The sequence below is a fragment of the Balaenoptera physalus genome (genome assembly GCF_965194825.1).
Source record: "Balaenoptera physalus genome assembly, chromosome: 17".
NCBI classification, from domain to species: Eukaryota; Metazoa; Chordata; class Mammalia; order Artiodactyla; family Balaenopteridae; genus Balaenoptera; species Balaenoptera physalus.
In genome coordinates, this window is record NC_138895.1 from 21731726 (window position 1) to 21749002 (window position 17277).

At 33.0% G+C, this 17277-nt stretch overlaps 1 pseudogene across 1 annotated transcript in view; it reads right to left on the reverse strand.

Moving 5' to 3' along the window:
• Window positions 1-2973: 2973 nt before the first annotated feature.
• The window catches only part of LOC309646497 (glycine cleavage system H protein, mitochondrial pseudogene), a 16207-nt pseudogene continuing 1903 nt past the window's right edge, over window positions 2974-17277 (reverse strand). The window contains exon 1 of the transcript in view: window positions 2974-17277. This exon is cut by the window's right edge and continues 1903 nt beyond it. The product of the transcript in view is annotated as a glycine cleavage system H protein, mitochondrial pseudogene (transcript).

Sequence of the window (17277 nt, forward strand, 5' to 3'; positions counted from 1 at the left end):
CTTGAGATTTCCTTATAACCAAAAGTATGCTGTGGAAATGATAACTGTATGACTTACAAAGTTAAGGCAGAAAGTGCATGCATTTTTGCCCTGCTCACTAGAACACTTAGTTTTGGAGCACTAAGCCACCACCCACTAAGAAGTCTAACTACCTTGAAGTCACTATGCTGTCAGAAGTGAGACCACATAGAGAGGCCATTGCAGGTGCTCTGGTCAGCAATTCTAATCTGTCTTTCCCACCAAGGCACCAGACATATGAGTAAATGAACCCTCACATGATTCCAGTCCCAAGATGTCAAGTCACCTATAGTCTTCAAGTCTTTTAAAACTGAAACTCTGATCATCAAGAAACAGAGCAAAGCCTCTCCCTTCCATGCCTTTCCCAAGATTCTGTCCCACCAAAGTTGTATAATAAAATAGTTATTATTTTATGTCTGTAAATTGAGAGAAAAACAGTTATTTAATACCTAGAAATGAAGGGCTGCCATAACAAAAGCCTGAAACATATGGTATTGGCTTTGAGATTGGGCAATGAGCTGAAACTGAAAAAACAAAAAAGACATCAAGATGACTGGAAGAAGGGCAGATAAAAAGACTCTTGTTATATGACTGTGGACAATCTAACAACTGTTACGTGTAGCAATATGACACATACAAAATGTACCTAATGAACTAGTGATCTATCTAAGAGCATTTACCAGCTATACAATTTACTTTCAAACTATACCAATTTATACAGTATGATGTTTGTCATGTAAGAAATCGGACTAGTCTGTGGCCACAATGCTGTGTGGAGGTCAAGAACTTGAAGATACCACGTGTGCTGTTATAGGCAATCTTAGTCTTTGATCCTTCCCAGCTCAGAAAAAAAGACATAGGGTTAAAGAAGCCTTCAGGTGAGTTTACCCACCAGTCTTTGTGTCATAATATTATGAATTTGTGGATTTAAGTTATTTGATGGCTTTCAGTCTACGCAATTATTATCTTTTTTGAAGCTCATTGGCTTCTCTCTCTTCATAGCTGGATTCATTGTGAAATGATTCTGGTAGTAATTTCTTTCTTGCTCTTTGGTGTAACAAGATGTTATACTCTCATTTTGACATATCCTAGAATCAGACATTTCCCCAAGGAACTCTGTTTTTGCGTGTGTGTGTATGTGAACAATGATATTTTAAGAGAACACTCTAGGTACTGAGAATGATCATTGCTACTCAGTTGCGTACTGTTTCTAGATGGAGCGAATATATGTATATAAATAACAGAAATAAATTATATGTAGATATAAATAATATTTAGATATAATTATATTTAGATATAAAGAGATATTTATATTATATATATACATAAATATGTGTGTGTGTATATAATCATCATGGATTCATACAGATACCTCCAATTCAAGACTAAAAAGATTACATAACATCCTCTATTATCAATATCTTTTTCCTTCCACACTGTGAATCTTTGCTTTAATAGGTAGAGAGAACAATAGCATCAGAGCATTCTATTATTAGTTATTTGTTTTACACAGGCAACAGTCTAAGACTAACAATAAGATTACTGAATTTATTATTTTCATGTGCTGTCCACTTTCTCTTCCTATTTTTTATAGGTGCACTGTATCTATGTTGTCAGAGCATATAACTATTATATGAAATATTCTCATCTTTAACCTTAATTTAATCTTAATTATACAATTAATTATATATTTAACACTCACAATTTGTATTCAATTTCATGTCTCTTTAACAATTTTGAATGCTTGAAGTTTACTCTCTAGTAGATGAATCTTCAGGAAAGACATATCAAGAATATATCTTACATTCTTGTTTGTTGATAAGCCTATTCTCTTCATATTTGAAAATCTGTTTACTTAGAAATAGTCTTTAGTTCACATTTTAATTCCTTGTATGCCTTAAATATGTTCTTCCATTTTCTTCTGACTTGAGAAGTTGACAAAACTACTGATGTTAACCTATGTTTTTGTCTTATAAAACATATGCTATTTTTCATAAATGTCAAAAGGATATTTTCTTTTTCTCTAAATTATAGTAATTTTGCTAGAAGGTTTTGGTGTTGATCTTTGCGGATCACTTTTTCTTAGTTATATAATGTATTAAATCCATATGTGTTAATTTCTCTCAGAACACTTTTCATGAAATACAATTTTATTTGCTCTCTTCCCTTGCTTTGATTTTCCTTTTTAGAAAATCCTATTTTCTGTCGTTGGATCTTCTTTGTCCATCTTCAGTATTTGTCAATTTCCCTCAAATACTTTATCTTTTTCTCCATTTTTTATAAATTTTAATTTTTTCTTCTTTTTCATTGTTAATTGGTTTTAAAGTGTTATCAGTTGTGCTTATTTGTTCTTGGTTTCTTTTTAGTTTAGTCTTCATTGCAGATACTATTTTTTCCCTTTAATATATAATTATTTTCTAAGTTCTGGTATCTTATTTCTTTTTTTTTTTTTTTAAGAAGTTGAATATTTTATTATTAAACTGTTTCTTATTTTCCTGCAAGACTGTTGCTTCACTGTATAAAAATAGCACCAGCAAACATAGTATATTGAAAAATTAAGATAGTAATGTTCTTCACTGGACACCATACAACTAAAAAACTTTTCTCCACTGTCATTTATTTCCAGTGGCAAGTTCACTGAGTATTTTGACCCAAATCCAAGGATGGCTGTAAGCAAGTTACAATATTATATAAGGTTAAGATAACAATGTTATCCTTGAATTACATAATTTTTATAACTAGTTTTACCACAGATAATTTCAGGAATTCTGAGTATTATAACTGGAGACTAGCCTAAAAAAATCACAGTGTGTTGTGAAAAAGATGCATAGTGTTTATGTGAAATCATTAGGAAGTTAAGGGGTATTTTCTTCAGGCAACATTGTTGTAAGTAGTTTCTTTTGCTAAAAGTTGCTTTTTAAAAATCTATCCACCACTAATTTAAGACAATTATGCTAGATTAAGTTGTTTCAAACTAGTTTATTTAGGGGTTCCATTTTCACTCCTCAATAGATTTTATGTATTTCTCATATGCTTCTTCACTCATTAGTTCATCTAGTTCTGAAGGGTTGCTGAGTGCCATCTTAACCATCTTCATAACAAGATTTGTTGACAAGCCCTGGATTTTCTGCTAGAGCTTCATTAATTTCAGTTACTTCTCCTGATAGAGGAGAATAGAGTTCACTAGCAGCTTTCACACTTTCCAAAGCACCAAATTCCTCTTGTTTGTTCAATTTTGTCCCAACTTCAGGCAGACTACAGTAAACAACATCTCCCAAAGCTTCCTGTGCAAAATTGCTGCTTCCCACTGTTCCAACACCATTTTCTGTTGTTACCCATTCATGTTCGTCTGTGACTTTACGACCCGACAGCAGAGCGAAGCCGGTGCGCAGCGCCCGGACGGCGCCTGCCCTCAGTCCCCAGGGCTGCGGCGGGCAGGGCGCGTTGGGCGCAGAGATGGCGCGCAGGCTGCAGACCGCGGCCCGCACGCTGCGCGCCACTCGCAGCGCCATGTTCCTGGCTGGTATCTTATTTCTGAGTTTTTCTAATTCTGAGTTATGTTATTATTTCATTCATATAGCACTCTCTTATGCCTTTTAGCTTTTTTTCTAAGTCATGTTCTTCTGGTGTGCTTTTGTTGTCTGCTAAAAGGGACATACATTTAGTCCTTTGTTACCTTTTATTTTTTCTTCTCTTCAAAGCCATACAAAACAAATATATACTATAGTCTTTTGAAAAGAAGAAATCCATAATTTTAATGAAGTCCAGTGTATTATTTTTTTCTTTTTTGCATTATACATTTGGTGTTATACCTAAAAAATCTTTGCCCAAACTATGGACATAACAGTGTTTCTCCTATGTTTTCATTTAGAAATTTTATAGTTTTAGGTTTTACTTTTCAGTCCATTTTATCTTTTAATCAATTTTTGACATGGGAGTTTGTTTTTATTTTTGTTTCCTAATGAAGAACCACTTGTTCTAGCAACTTGTTTTGAAAAAGATGACCCTTTCTTCACTGAATTGCCTTTGTAGGCTTCTCAAACATTTGATGATGTGTGTGTGTGTGTTTTCATCCATCTTAATATGTCTTTATGCCAATATCACAAAGTCTTAATTACTGAGGCTTTATAATAATTCTTGACATAGGATATTTCTGGCTCTCTAACTTCATTCTTCTTTTTCAAAATTGTTTTAACTATCTTAACGTCTTTGGAGTCCCCTATATATTTGAGAAACAACTTGTTAATATCAACCAAGAAATTCTTTATAAATTTTTCTTGAATTGTGTTACTCTTCATCAGATTTATTTCTAAGTATCTATTTAATATTTTTGTAGCACTGTAAATAGTATTTTTAAAAATCTCAATTTTGATTGTTTGTTGCTAATATATAAAAGTACACTTGCTTTTATAAATATTGGTCTTATATACTTGATCAATTTTCTTATACATTCTGAAAGGGTTTTTTTTTTTTTTTCACATTTCATCTACATAGATGACCATATTGTCTTTAAACAGAGAATTTTGTTTCTTCTCTTTCAAACTTTGTTAACCTTAAAAATAAAACAGTCAGTTATTTTACCAGCAAAAATGAATTTACTCAGGAATAACAGAGGAATGGTAATTTAGAACAAGCAAGCTATAGCAAAAGTCATAGGCAAGTCCAACAGAGAATGGAGAAAAACATTAATTTACAGAGAAAAAGAGGAAGTTGAGAGGGGTTGTTTGGATCAAAAGTCCATCAGAGAAAAGTGAGTGTTCAGGGTGATGACAGTTTCTCATTGACTGAGTTACTGGGGTATTGGATTTCTTGTAGGAGATGCAATGTACATATTCTCCTGCTGGGGCCTATAATTGATGATTCTTTCCTATTGATGGTTCTTCTGTTAGGGTCTATAATTGACAATTCTTCCTATAATTAGACACTGGGTTGTACTTCATGAGAGCTCCCAATTCTGGCGCCCATCTCCATTTTAGTGAGGTTTCTCTTTGTTAATTTTCACAACTTTGAATATAATTTTTTCCCTGCTTACTGAACTATCAAAGACCTCTAGTGCAATGTTGAAGAGAAATTGTGAGAATAGATATCTTAGCCTTCTTCCTAATCTTGGAAAAGCATTCTAACTTTTACTATTAAACATGAAGTTAGCTGTATGTTTTTAGATGATTTTAATTAGTTTGAGGAAGCTTATTTCAATTCCTACTTCACTGTTTCTAAAAGAAATGGATGTTAGCTTTTGTCAAGTGGTTTTTCTATATCTATTGAGATGTTCATTAGCTTTTTATTCTTAATCTGGTTAATACAGTGAATTATATCAATTTATTTTTGAATGTTAAAAAACTTGTATTCCTATAATAAACCCCCCTTTGTGTTGAAGTATTGATACAATAATTTTAAACATTTACTTTGCCAAAACTTAAGAATTTTTACATCATTGTTCATGGAGGATAGCTGTCTGTAGTTTTCTTTATTTGTGATGTCTTTGGCTTTGGTATAAGGGTGATACTGGCCTCATAAAATAAATTAGGAAGCATTTCCTTATCTTCAATTTTTCTGGAAGAGTTTTTGTAGAATTGGGATTATTTCATCCTTGATTTTTAGGTGTGTTTCATTACGAAAATTTCCTGGACCTGAAGTTGCTTTTGTTGGATTGATTGTTTGACAAATGTTTTAACAAATAATTGAATTTAATAGACATAAGGCTACACAAGTATCTGTCAGCAAATTTTCCCTTTCATCTATGTTTTTCATTTTTTGACATAAGTTTTTAAATGATAGTTATTTATTTTTCTTTTAATAACCACATAATCTGTATAGATGCCACTTTTGTCATTCATGATATTGGTAATTTATGTCTTCTCTCCTTTTGTTCTTATTGGTCTAGCCAGAGGTTTATCAATGTTATTAATCTCAAAAGGCTATATTTTGGTTTTATTGATTTTTCTCTCTTATTAGGCTTTTTATTTCAGTGATATATTTTATGATTTTATTATCGCCCCACTTCTGATTACCACAGTTACATTTGCTATTCTTCTTTTAGTTTCTTAAAGTGGAAGCTGAAGTAAATGATTTAATACAGGTTTTTAGGGTATTTATTAAAATAGTGATTTAATACAGGTATTTAGTGTATTTTTCATCTCAGACACTCCAGTTTTCATTTCTAGAGGCTTGATTTAATTTTTAATTTTTTAACACTCTACATGCCTCTACTTAACTTTTGGATCATGGGGGACATGGTAGTAACTTTTAACATCCTTGTCTGCAAAGGCTAATATCTGTGTCAGTTCTGATTTAGTTTCAATGCATTGATTTTTCTCCTCATCATAAGTTTTATTCTTCTGCTTCTTTGAATTCTTTGGTACCAAATGTTGAGCTCACCTTTCTGTGATATTCTTCTGTCTTGAATCTTAGTTCCTCAAGTCTTTGCTGTCTATGTAGTTCTCAAATAACTTCACACATACCTTTTTTTTTTTTAATCTAAGTTTTCTAATTGTTTTTACTAGATGGTTGGTACAAAAGAAGCTATCCTATCATTGTTGGTAGTGGGATTCACTAATTATTTCATTTTGATTAGAAAATAAAATAACAGTTTAGAGAAGAAAGTTATTACTAGCTGCAAACAAGTTGCTTGATAGTTAATGTTCCTTAATAGGATCAGAATTTACAAAAGTTTCTCTTCTGATTTTTGGAATGCTGGAACTCTCTCCTAGCTCTTGATTCCATAGAGGCTACATAATAGATTGATTCCACAGCAAAACTTCAGTTGCAAAATCTCGACCAAAAAATTGTCAACTCCTGGATGGCAGAGACTTGGTCATCTTTGATTCCCACTGTACCTAGTCCAGCTTCTTGAAATTTATTTTTGAAATAAAGTCATATTTTGAGTTTAAATGATTATTTTGGAGGTCAATATTTAAAATATTTTAAAAGCATTTAGTATGTGTTGATCACTGTGTTAAATGATTTAATTATATAATCTTGTTTACTCTGCACAGCAATATTATACTGTAGGTTTAAGGCAGGGTAAATTCAAATCTTTCACCCAAACACTGTTATACTCTCTCCCCAAAAGGCAACATATCTAGTTTTTGCTTTGTTCACTTGAAATCAAATCACAAATTACATATTTAATTTTTTTATATCCTAGGAGTTACATTAGAAAATTAGATGATTGGATTTCTGACAATTTTATTTTCATTTGCCATTGTGCAGAGAATGTATTTTATTTTTTATTTTTATTTTAATTTTATTTTTTTTTTGAGAATGTATTTTAGAGTTAGAGGTTGCTTTTGGCCCCTATGAGGGTTCTGGCTATACTATTACACTTCCTATTCTCTTCCCAGTAGCAGTAAACTAATTGTGGCTTAGATCCTGCTATTATTCACCCATCCCTTATGCCAGGTGAAAGTTTGCTTGGCTTAGAGTGTACACCCCCTCCCTTCTACCCTCTTCTACTGTGAACTCCTTCTCTGTGCTTCATTTCCTTGCTCTGACAGCCTAGCCTTCAGCTCTCATTGCCCACTGCTTACCTTGACCAGGAGCTCCTTTATTACCTGACAGAGTGCTTTGCCTGCCATGACTCCCTCAAAAAATTACATTGATTTCTTTCCCAAAGGAGCAAATCTAGCCTTAAATTCTGTCACCGCCACTCTTTCCCTGATCTGAAGATAAGGCTAGAATTTTATAGCTCCTTCAGTGCAGACTACACACTGTAACTCAGAAGAGGCAAGAGATCAACCAGGTGAGGTCATTCACTCAGACGGAATCAGAGCTCATATCTCTTGGTTATACTTGAGTATAATAATAATAAATCATAAAATACACTGTGCACACTAGAAAAGAAGGAGAGTCTACTTACCTATGCAAATCTACAGCATTATATACAGGGAGCTTCTAAAAATCAGAGGCCCAAGTAAACATATAAAGATATACAGTATTTCCACAATTCAAAGATGAATATTTTTCAACATATTAATATTTTTGAACCTTATTATCATTAATATATATACAATTATAGCACTTTTTACTTATTTGTTTTTCCTGAACAAATTTTTAATTAAAGTGTCTTAGAATCCAGGAAATTAGTGTTTATCAATTTGTCTGTAGATATTTCTCTCAGTGTTTACTTCATAGACTTCAGACTCATTATCCAATTTTGCTCTTAGTATGTGATTAAATCATTTTATATTGACAGGTTTTCGTCTTAGCAATGCACAAATAAGTTCAGGAAAATAAAAAAATCATTTTTTCCCCTTCGACTGTAAATATCTTTGTTTATAAAATAACTTATTTATGGTAGCACCACATAATATTAATTGTGTTAATATTTTTTCTACTTTAATCATAATAATAGCATTGTGATTAAAATAAATGATATATTTGATTGAAATCATTCAAATAATTTTGTATGGATTTATATTTTCTTGGGAAAAGTGCTTATGATCTTCTTATTTGTTTAGACTATTGAAAAAAGGCAAAACAGGTTTAAAATGGGTATAAATTATTCATAGTATTTTTATTCAATTTGCCTTTAAAGAAAAAAAATCAAATATATTTTTCTTCAGCCTTTAAAATGGAGATTTGGACTCTTATGCTCACTGGATCAGTAACATGATGTCATGAGGAATTTGAGTTATATCACGTCAGTTTTCATACAGAGGCCCTTGTCTCAGAGCTTCGCCACTTTCACAGAAAGAATTCCTACGTTGACTATGAAAATTATACTGAGACTTAATTTTGCAACTATATAAACCTATCCTGTAGTGGTAGGCACTAAATTATGGGTTCTTAAGTTTGGTTTCACGTGATTTTACTTGCTTTGTTTTCACTATTTGGTATGATATTGACAATAGAGAATTAATTATTATGCACTTATGGTCTCTCTTCTATGTGCTAGTATTCTGCCAATGTTAAAAGAAATTTAGTTTGATAAATTGAAAATAAAAACCATATCTGTAGTTAAAGTGTTCAAGAGTTACACTTTATATTCCTTTAAAAGTAAAAATAGAAACTTCACATGCTGAAAAATTGCCATGCACCAAGAATTGTAAACTTGTAATTTCTCCATCAAGAGAGCCAGAAATTCAACATATGTAAACACTATAGTCTGAACATCTATTTCAAAATCATCCTGAAAGATGTGTTAGTAAATGCACTATATGTCTTGTATAATCTGACTTTAAATTCAAGATGTCCAGGAATTTGAGATGTTTTAAAATTAAAGTTGTAACGTTTCCACATTGTTAATTTTAAAAGATCTAGTATGCCAAACCTAAACAGCATTGTTGCATGTACTGATGTAATGTTACATACTAAAACACTTCTGCATAATTTTAGTTATTCTGCTAATGACTTTTTATGCACTTAAGTTAATATCCTGAACAATGATTGCTCTTTAACTTTCTCATGCTAGATCATGGGAACAAAATTTGTATTTTGTTGCATAGGAAAATTTATTCAGGTGACTTTTAACTAAGAATATTAGGTACCATGACAAATACAAACAGTGGAAAAAAAAAACATTGTGCATATGACATGTTCTTATTTTTACATATTACTACTGGTAATGATACTATAACATGGTCAAAATGCTATAGATAGAGTTCTGAGGCCTTTAAATTGTAGACTGTGATAAGATTATGCTCTCTTAGTGTCCATAATACTGCCTAATAAAGTGCCTAATAAAGATTCAGCATGTATTAGATGTGCTTTGGCAAAACCAATTTGTTTGCCTAGCCCAGAGGTATAGATTTTGTGATCATGCCTTCAACATGTTTAGTCATTTATTTAAAACCTATTGAATACTATTGAACTATTATATGCACTATGAAACAGATACAAAAGAGGAAAGGAAAAAGTGAAGTAAAACTGAACATCAGTAGAACTAGGTTTCTCTTAAAACTTTGCTCTGTAGACCACTATGCTAGTTTACCGAAGCCGGCCGGTTTTATCTGTAGAAATGTTACCCAAACCTACACTTAGTCCAATGAAAGGATTTTTAAAAAAATGTAAATAAGTGTAATTCCCTTTACTCTTCAAGAGTTACTCCTTCTAGTCTACTCTAGTCTAGTTTAATCTATTCTTAGTTCTATATTTCTGAGCATTTTATGACTGCTCCTATTTTCTTGAAACTCACAACATGTGACTTTCTTACAACTGAACGGAGTTCTCTAAATATGGACACCAATATCCCACAAAAGGACTCCTATAATTAAGAAGTTATATAATTTTATGTCCAAACCAAGACACGGTTAATAATTATTCAGTTCACTAAAATAACAGGCATAAACAGCGCTGTCCTGGGAAAATAACAGCTTATATTTATATGACCAATAATGGTTACTATGAGGTATAGGTAAAATAACTATTCTCCCACTATATCTCACCTGAAGCTCTTTGTTTATATGAAAATTGCTTGTATATAGTTGTTCCAGTTTCTAACTCATTAGCCTACCATTGTCTTTTAGCTCCCTCTGAGTTTCTCATAAAAAGACTTGGTCTTCGACATTTTATCACTAGTTTCTTCCTTCTGAACTTTTAAAATCTTTCATATAATAACAAATTGTTTAAAGAATTGAATAAAATATGTTGTTGTGGGGTTTTTTTCCTCTTCTTTTAAACAGTGGCCAGACTAAAACGTATAGAGTGGGAAACGTACCAGACAAAAAAGTGAGTGTGTGGAGAGGAAGTGTGTAACATAAAGGAAAAAGCACAACCCCAAAATGTTCTTTGTTGAATACACGCAGTAAAATTGCTGTTAGGGGCCAGTCTAGTGAAGACTTGAAGCAAAAACAATTGTCAGTTTGAGAAAGTAGAAACATTTTTCTCTATGCCCATTTAATGACACTACTTTAGAAAGAAAAAACTACTCTGTTTTTTCACTTTTATTTATGCTTGAGTTATAACAACACTACATATAACTTTATTAGGCCAAGTTAACGTTATCTGACACATTTTAGTGGATAATTCTTGTCCTCTGTAATGCTAACTTCATAACTGCTTGGGGTGAGAGGTACATCAGGTCAGAAGACAAGACTTGACTGGACTGAACCAGCTAAACTGAAATTAATGGGTTTTGATCTATCAGATTTTAGAGTATATTTTAATTTAATTAATTTTAGTTTAAATTGAGTTCATTTCTCAGAAAAATTCTTAAGAGCACAGTTAATTAGCTATGGTCCAAATTTGCCAGCTGATTTTAATTTGATGAGGGATTTCTACTGGGCCCTTAATTGCTATATTTGCCTTTTTAAAATCACAAATTCAAAGTCCAAGAAAAAGCTGCTAGCAAATTACATTAATGTATTACAAAGAAAGCATATATTAACAAGAAAAAATTTTAGAACTGTGAGCATTATTTTAAAAAAATGAGAATTTAATATGTGTGATAACAGAACTGTAATTATGTTTTTCAGATATCACTGGAAGTTCAGTAGGAAAAGGTCTTTGCTTATCAAAAAAAAAATGCATTCTACTGAATGAAAATGTTATAAAACAGTGAGCATAATGCTTTTGAGACTGGTAAATTTAAAGGATATTTTTTTCATTTCAATGAAAAAATGCAACTACTATCAAAAATATTTTGCCTATGTAAATGTTCCTTTCGAAAGATGCATGGCAGAAAGTCATCTTAAGCAGTCCATTTTCATCTTTGCTGTTTTTTAGATGGTACTGTATAAAACAAAATAGTACATATGTTTGTCTTAATTATCATTTTAAGACTAGAAACTTCCATAATTTTTTTAAATAGAAAGCAATATGGACCATTATACTTACACTGAGTCAGAAATGCAATTCATATTTCTATGGGGAGATTATGGAAGAAGAACAATGTTTTTATTTAGAAGTTTGAGGTGAACTATGGTGAGCCAATCATTACAAGCAATATATCAAGAAAATAAATCTTAAAATTAGGTAATGATAAGATATATTTTCCTAATGAGCCTATAGTAATGGAAACTGTTGCCTAAGGCATCTAAGTTATTAACAATTTGAAAATTTGTAATTATCGTTCAAATGTTCTGAGATTTCATGAATTGTTAGGTTTGGAGTTAAAGGATTTTGAGTTTAAATAGTATTATTTTACTTGCAGATACTTTCAGGACCCTTAAAATATATATTATAGTGGTCACTGTCCTGAAGATGTAATCTGGAATCGGTCAAGTCCAGGAGTCTCCACTAAGAAGAATGGTCCTCAGAAGAAATGTCTATCCTGGGACATGTACATTGGATTTTTATTAGAGAAAAATAGACTTTATCATGTTAAACACAGAGATTTTGAAGTTGTTTGTTATGGCATTCAGCCTGTTGTGACTAATACACTTTCCAAATAACATTTATTCTGTGTCCTAGAGAATGAAGTGAAGTCAGTTATCGAAAAGTGACAAAAATGACTTCTATGGAAGAAGAATATCTAGTTTAAAATAGAGGAAATAGAAAGTGCAAAGGACAAGAGGAGGGAGAGAGAAAGGAAGGGAGGGACAGAGAGAGAGACAGAGTGCTACTGTACCTTGTTTAGTAACTGTAAAGTGTAGTATCTGTAAGTCCCATATTTACTCCCTTCCTACTCTCCCCTTGTTCACTGGGCTCTAACCACATTACCTTTCTCTCTGTTCCCTAAAGACACCAATCTCTTCTCTGCTCTGGCTATTCCCCCTGCTTGAAATGTCTTCCCTGGAATCTTTGGCTAATTCCTATTCACCCTGAGTGTCTCAAATTAAATGATTCTTCCAAGAAGAAGTATCTCCTGAAAATCCAGTTTAAATTAGACCCTTATTGTTAGTCTCTTTAGAGAACCTTGTTATTTTCCTTTAAAATAGTTATCACCATATGTAAACATGTAACAATTTAGATATTACATTTTAAAATATCGGTTTTACACATATTAACCTGAATGAAAGTTTAAACTGAACTTTTATTTAAAATTTAATTAGAAATTAAACTGACTGAAAACTGAAAAATACTTGCAACACAATAAGTATACAATATTTAACAAATGGAGTGACTTATATGAGATGAAAATGGAAAAAAATTAAAGGAGAGTTTTTGTAAGTTACATGTTTATATTTTATCTTGGTGACAGTCGGGAGCCACTGAGGGATTTTAAAACATTGAGTTATATAATCACATTGGCCTTTCAGAATGATTACTTATTTTGGAAAGTGAATTGAGAATGAGGTAGGGTGAGATGGTGTTAGGTAAGTCTAGAGGAAATTTTTTCCATAATCTATGAGATAGCTGAAGATAGTATTAATTTAAAAAGCATGAGTGGGGATCCAATGAAAAGCATAGAACTGAAAGATGCTTTGAATATAAACTGAATGGAGAAAACAGTATAAGAAGACAGTATAATGGAGAAACACCCAAGTTTAGTCTTGGCCACTTAGAAGCTGTGTGACTTAGCTTTTCTTAAGACTCAATTTTCTCAGCCAAATAAATATGTGTTTTCTTTAGCAGTTTTCAAACGTTTATGTCAGCAATAAATAAGTAAATAAAATGTTCTGCCATGCTGGAGCTTAATTGATTGAATTAAAGAATGGGGCTCTAGAGCTCCAAAGCCCCAAAGTCCCCAATCCCTTCTCATGTTGCCTTTCTTGTGCCTCACACTCTTCCCTGAGGAACTCTTGGGATCTGAAGAGCCAATGAAAAAACAATTGATCTCTCCTGGACCTCTCTATTTGGGTGTTATAGATACATCCCAAATTGAACTCATAATCATATTTCAAATCTGTTTTTCCACATATTGTCTTTCTTCCTCAGACTATGTGTTCTCTGGGAGTTAGCCTATCCATTCCCAATGCTTCCTTTTCCTTTACCAACTATTTACTAATTACTCTCAGATCTATTATCTCCCTCCCATATACTTCCTATGAGGTCTAGTTACCAGCATTAAGATGACCTACTAGCCCATCATACTTAGTAAATTAAACTCAATATATAAACCCCATCGGCACACCTTTTCTAATCCTCGTTAGAATGAATTCCCTTAACTTCTATTGAGCTGTTCATGTGAACAACTTAGGCAAGTGTTAGAATCCTCTCTCTGTCTGTCTCCTTCTTTTTTTTCTCTCTTTCTCTTTTGTTTAAATGTAAATGGTTAAGACCTCAACTTCAATCGCAGGAGAAATATCTAGAGAGAAATTATAGTGATTTGGTACATCAATTAAATAATTATTGAAACAATGGAAAGAGATTAAATCAACCATACAATGGATGTATAATGAATGATGAGAAGATACTGGCCGGGGGAAGCCTCTTGTAAAGTTCATTTTAAAGACTAGAAAAACAACAACAACAACAACAAATCAATAAATAAATAAACAAACAAACAAATACATAAGTGTGGGAAAATGAAACTGGAGGTAAGAGGAAACCCAATAGAGTGTTAAACTACAAAAGCCTAGAGAAGAGAGAGCAATCAACATTGTGATATCTGTAGACAATAAGACAGACAGGGAAATTTAGTAACAAAGAGAGGTTAGAAGTTCTTAGTGAAAGAAGTTGGTGGAATTCTGAGCAGAGTATTCATGTTTTAGTGTGCTGAAAGGTAAACAAGGGGTGAAGGAGGATTGGTACAGACACCTATCAGGAGTCTTGGCCAAGAAAGCGAGGATAGCAAGTCGTAGCATTTCTGAGCCTCGCTTTTCTCATCTGTTCAATTATCGTGTGTTAAAAATGATTAAAGAAGCCAATTCAGATCATATAAACAAACTTTAACACTTCATGAAGCAGGCCGTCTCCTTTCTGCTAAATGCAAGAAGGGGCAGAAGGCAGGAAACTTTTATAAGATAGAGAATAAAGAACAAGGAAGAGAAAAAATAGAAAATACCTGATTGGCTGGGGCCATACAGTTAACTTTGTGTGGGGTCTGAAGGCACTTGGCATTTGGGGATTGGCCATCTGGATAAACTGTGTTTCTGGTTATAAGGCACATTTACAGGAACACAAAAGTTATCTGAATTTAGGATTGCTAATGGGGGATCCTGGCAGGAGCAACTCCCTCTTGGGTGTAGAAAGCTATTTCAACATGTGATGCATACTTTGTCTTCCTTACAGATTTTGTGGGTAAGACTGGATCTGTGGGGTGGCTCCAGAAACTTTCCAAGTCATTTCTAAATCCCTGAAGTAAGCACCTCCTCTATGTGCAGAAACATGCCTTATGAATGTCAGCACATTTTATTAAAATTATCTAATTTTGGAGATTGAGATCTCTTTGAAGATAGGTGATATCTTATTCATTTTGTAGCTTCAGACTCTAGCACAGTATCTATCACATAGTAAGAATAAAGTCAACGTTAATTGTGTTTCCCAAACTGAAGTTTGGTATGCCACTTAAATTCGGTGAAACTAAGGGTTAATGTCTTTGTTCCCAGCCAAGATACAAGAAACAGATAAAATTAAAAGGTAGAAAAGTGGATGCCATTCAAAAATTTTATCCAGCACATCCTTCCTTTTCTCTTCCTCTCAGGGATAGGACAAGGCTGAGTAGTTCACTAAACCCACCACTGGCCTGCCATACTTCTAGTTTTCAGTTGTTAGCATTTATTTTGGATAAAGATATCTATAAGAAGACACACATGAGGCAGTTTCTCTCCTCAATCTACAAACCTGGTTTCCACATCTAATGAATAAAAAGCAGTCATAGTGGTTTTTAGTAATATTCTAAAATCCCAGAAATATGCTGTACTTGCTATATGCAGAAAGAGATTAAGACCCTCAAATCAACCTCCTTCTATATAGCAGCTCTAATATAATATGATATAGAAAGTTACCTAGATTAGAACATTTGCAAAACTCTTAGAGTTCCCTGGTTTCAGATGTTATAGTACTTTCCAACTTAATTAGAAATTAATTTGGGGTATGTGGAATCTTTAAATTTTCCTTTGCCTAACATAATGTTTGAGACTTGCTCAGAAAGTTTCCTTTGTTCTATATGGCACAGAATGGCATGGCCTAGGGAGGTATTATTTTATCCATCAGAAATATCCCATTGAACCAACTGAAGCCCATGACATCCCTAGGAGAGGGAATCAAGGTTAAAGAACCTTTATGGATCTCTCAAATTAAAAGAAATATGGAACATAGGAGCCATGGTACATCAGAGTTCTTCTAAGCTCTAAATGATGATTGAAATCAAATATAATTTAGTATTACTTTGAGTCTGCACTGTCAGGGCCTGGCATTGCTCTGAGCTCACCTCCTCAAGAGGCACCACTACCAATATTGCCCATGCTACAGTTGTCCTTCAAACCAGATGTGTGTTAACTGTGTGTTATATAACTTCTGGTTCCTTTAGCCAATATGCCTAGTCCAACTTTCTTTTCTCCAAACAATCACATCCCAGGATCCAATGTATAAATCCAATATTGCATGTCTTGTGCGTAACTGTTTTAAAGAATCTTATTTTACGTACCAAATGTGTCAGAATGGTGTACATTGTTATGTAAGTAAAAAGAAAAGTCTACATATAAATAATGCAGTCAACTATCTAAGTGTCATATCTACTAAAACACCAAATAAACTTTGAAGAGTAAAGAAAAACAAAAACAAAACCAAAAACTCTTGTACAAAGCTGATCCAATTCTTCACTCTAAGGAGGTCTGGGCTGTGGGTGGAAAATGGGATTTTGGGGACACCAAATTTTCTCCAAAATTTTCCCTTCTTCTTAGGGTACCTCAGACCTGTCACCAGATTTTTCTTTTTTTCTCTCCTCTCTTTTAAACCATGCATTATAACTTTGAAACCAAAAAAAAAAAAAAAAAAAAAAAAAGGCTAAGTTGTGGATAACAGTGTTTGGGAATATTGTATTAAAAATACTGCCTAAATGTTTATAAAGAAGAATAGAAAATCAGAATGATTTTCTCCAAAAGAGAAGAAAGACATTTTAAGGGATAAGATGATGGGGTATGTTTTTAAGAAAGTTTATCAGAGCTTATGTGATTTATTTTTCACCAAAGTAATGACATCTCAGCTCATATCTTTTAAAAAATGAGTCCAAACATATTATAAATATTTATATACAATGACAGCTATTGGTGATGCTATGACTCAAAGCCTTTTGCCATTTCTCTGCCCCCTTTCCGTGGCCTTGGGTGTCTTTGCTACCAACAGCCCACACTCACTACTCTTCTTTGGAGAATTTCCCTCCTTCTACTGGAGTCACTTTTTGGACGGTTGCAGAGACCCGGAAGTCAGTGCCTGAGTTTATACCATTCTACACAAGCTCACTTGCCTCAAGATGGAACAACACCGAGGTATAAT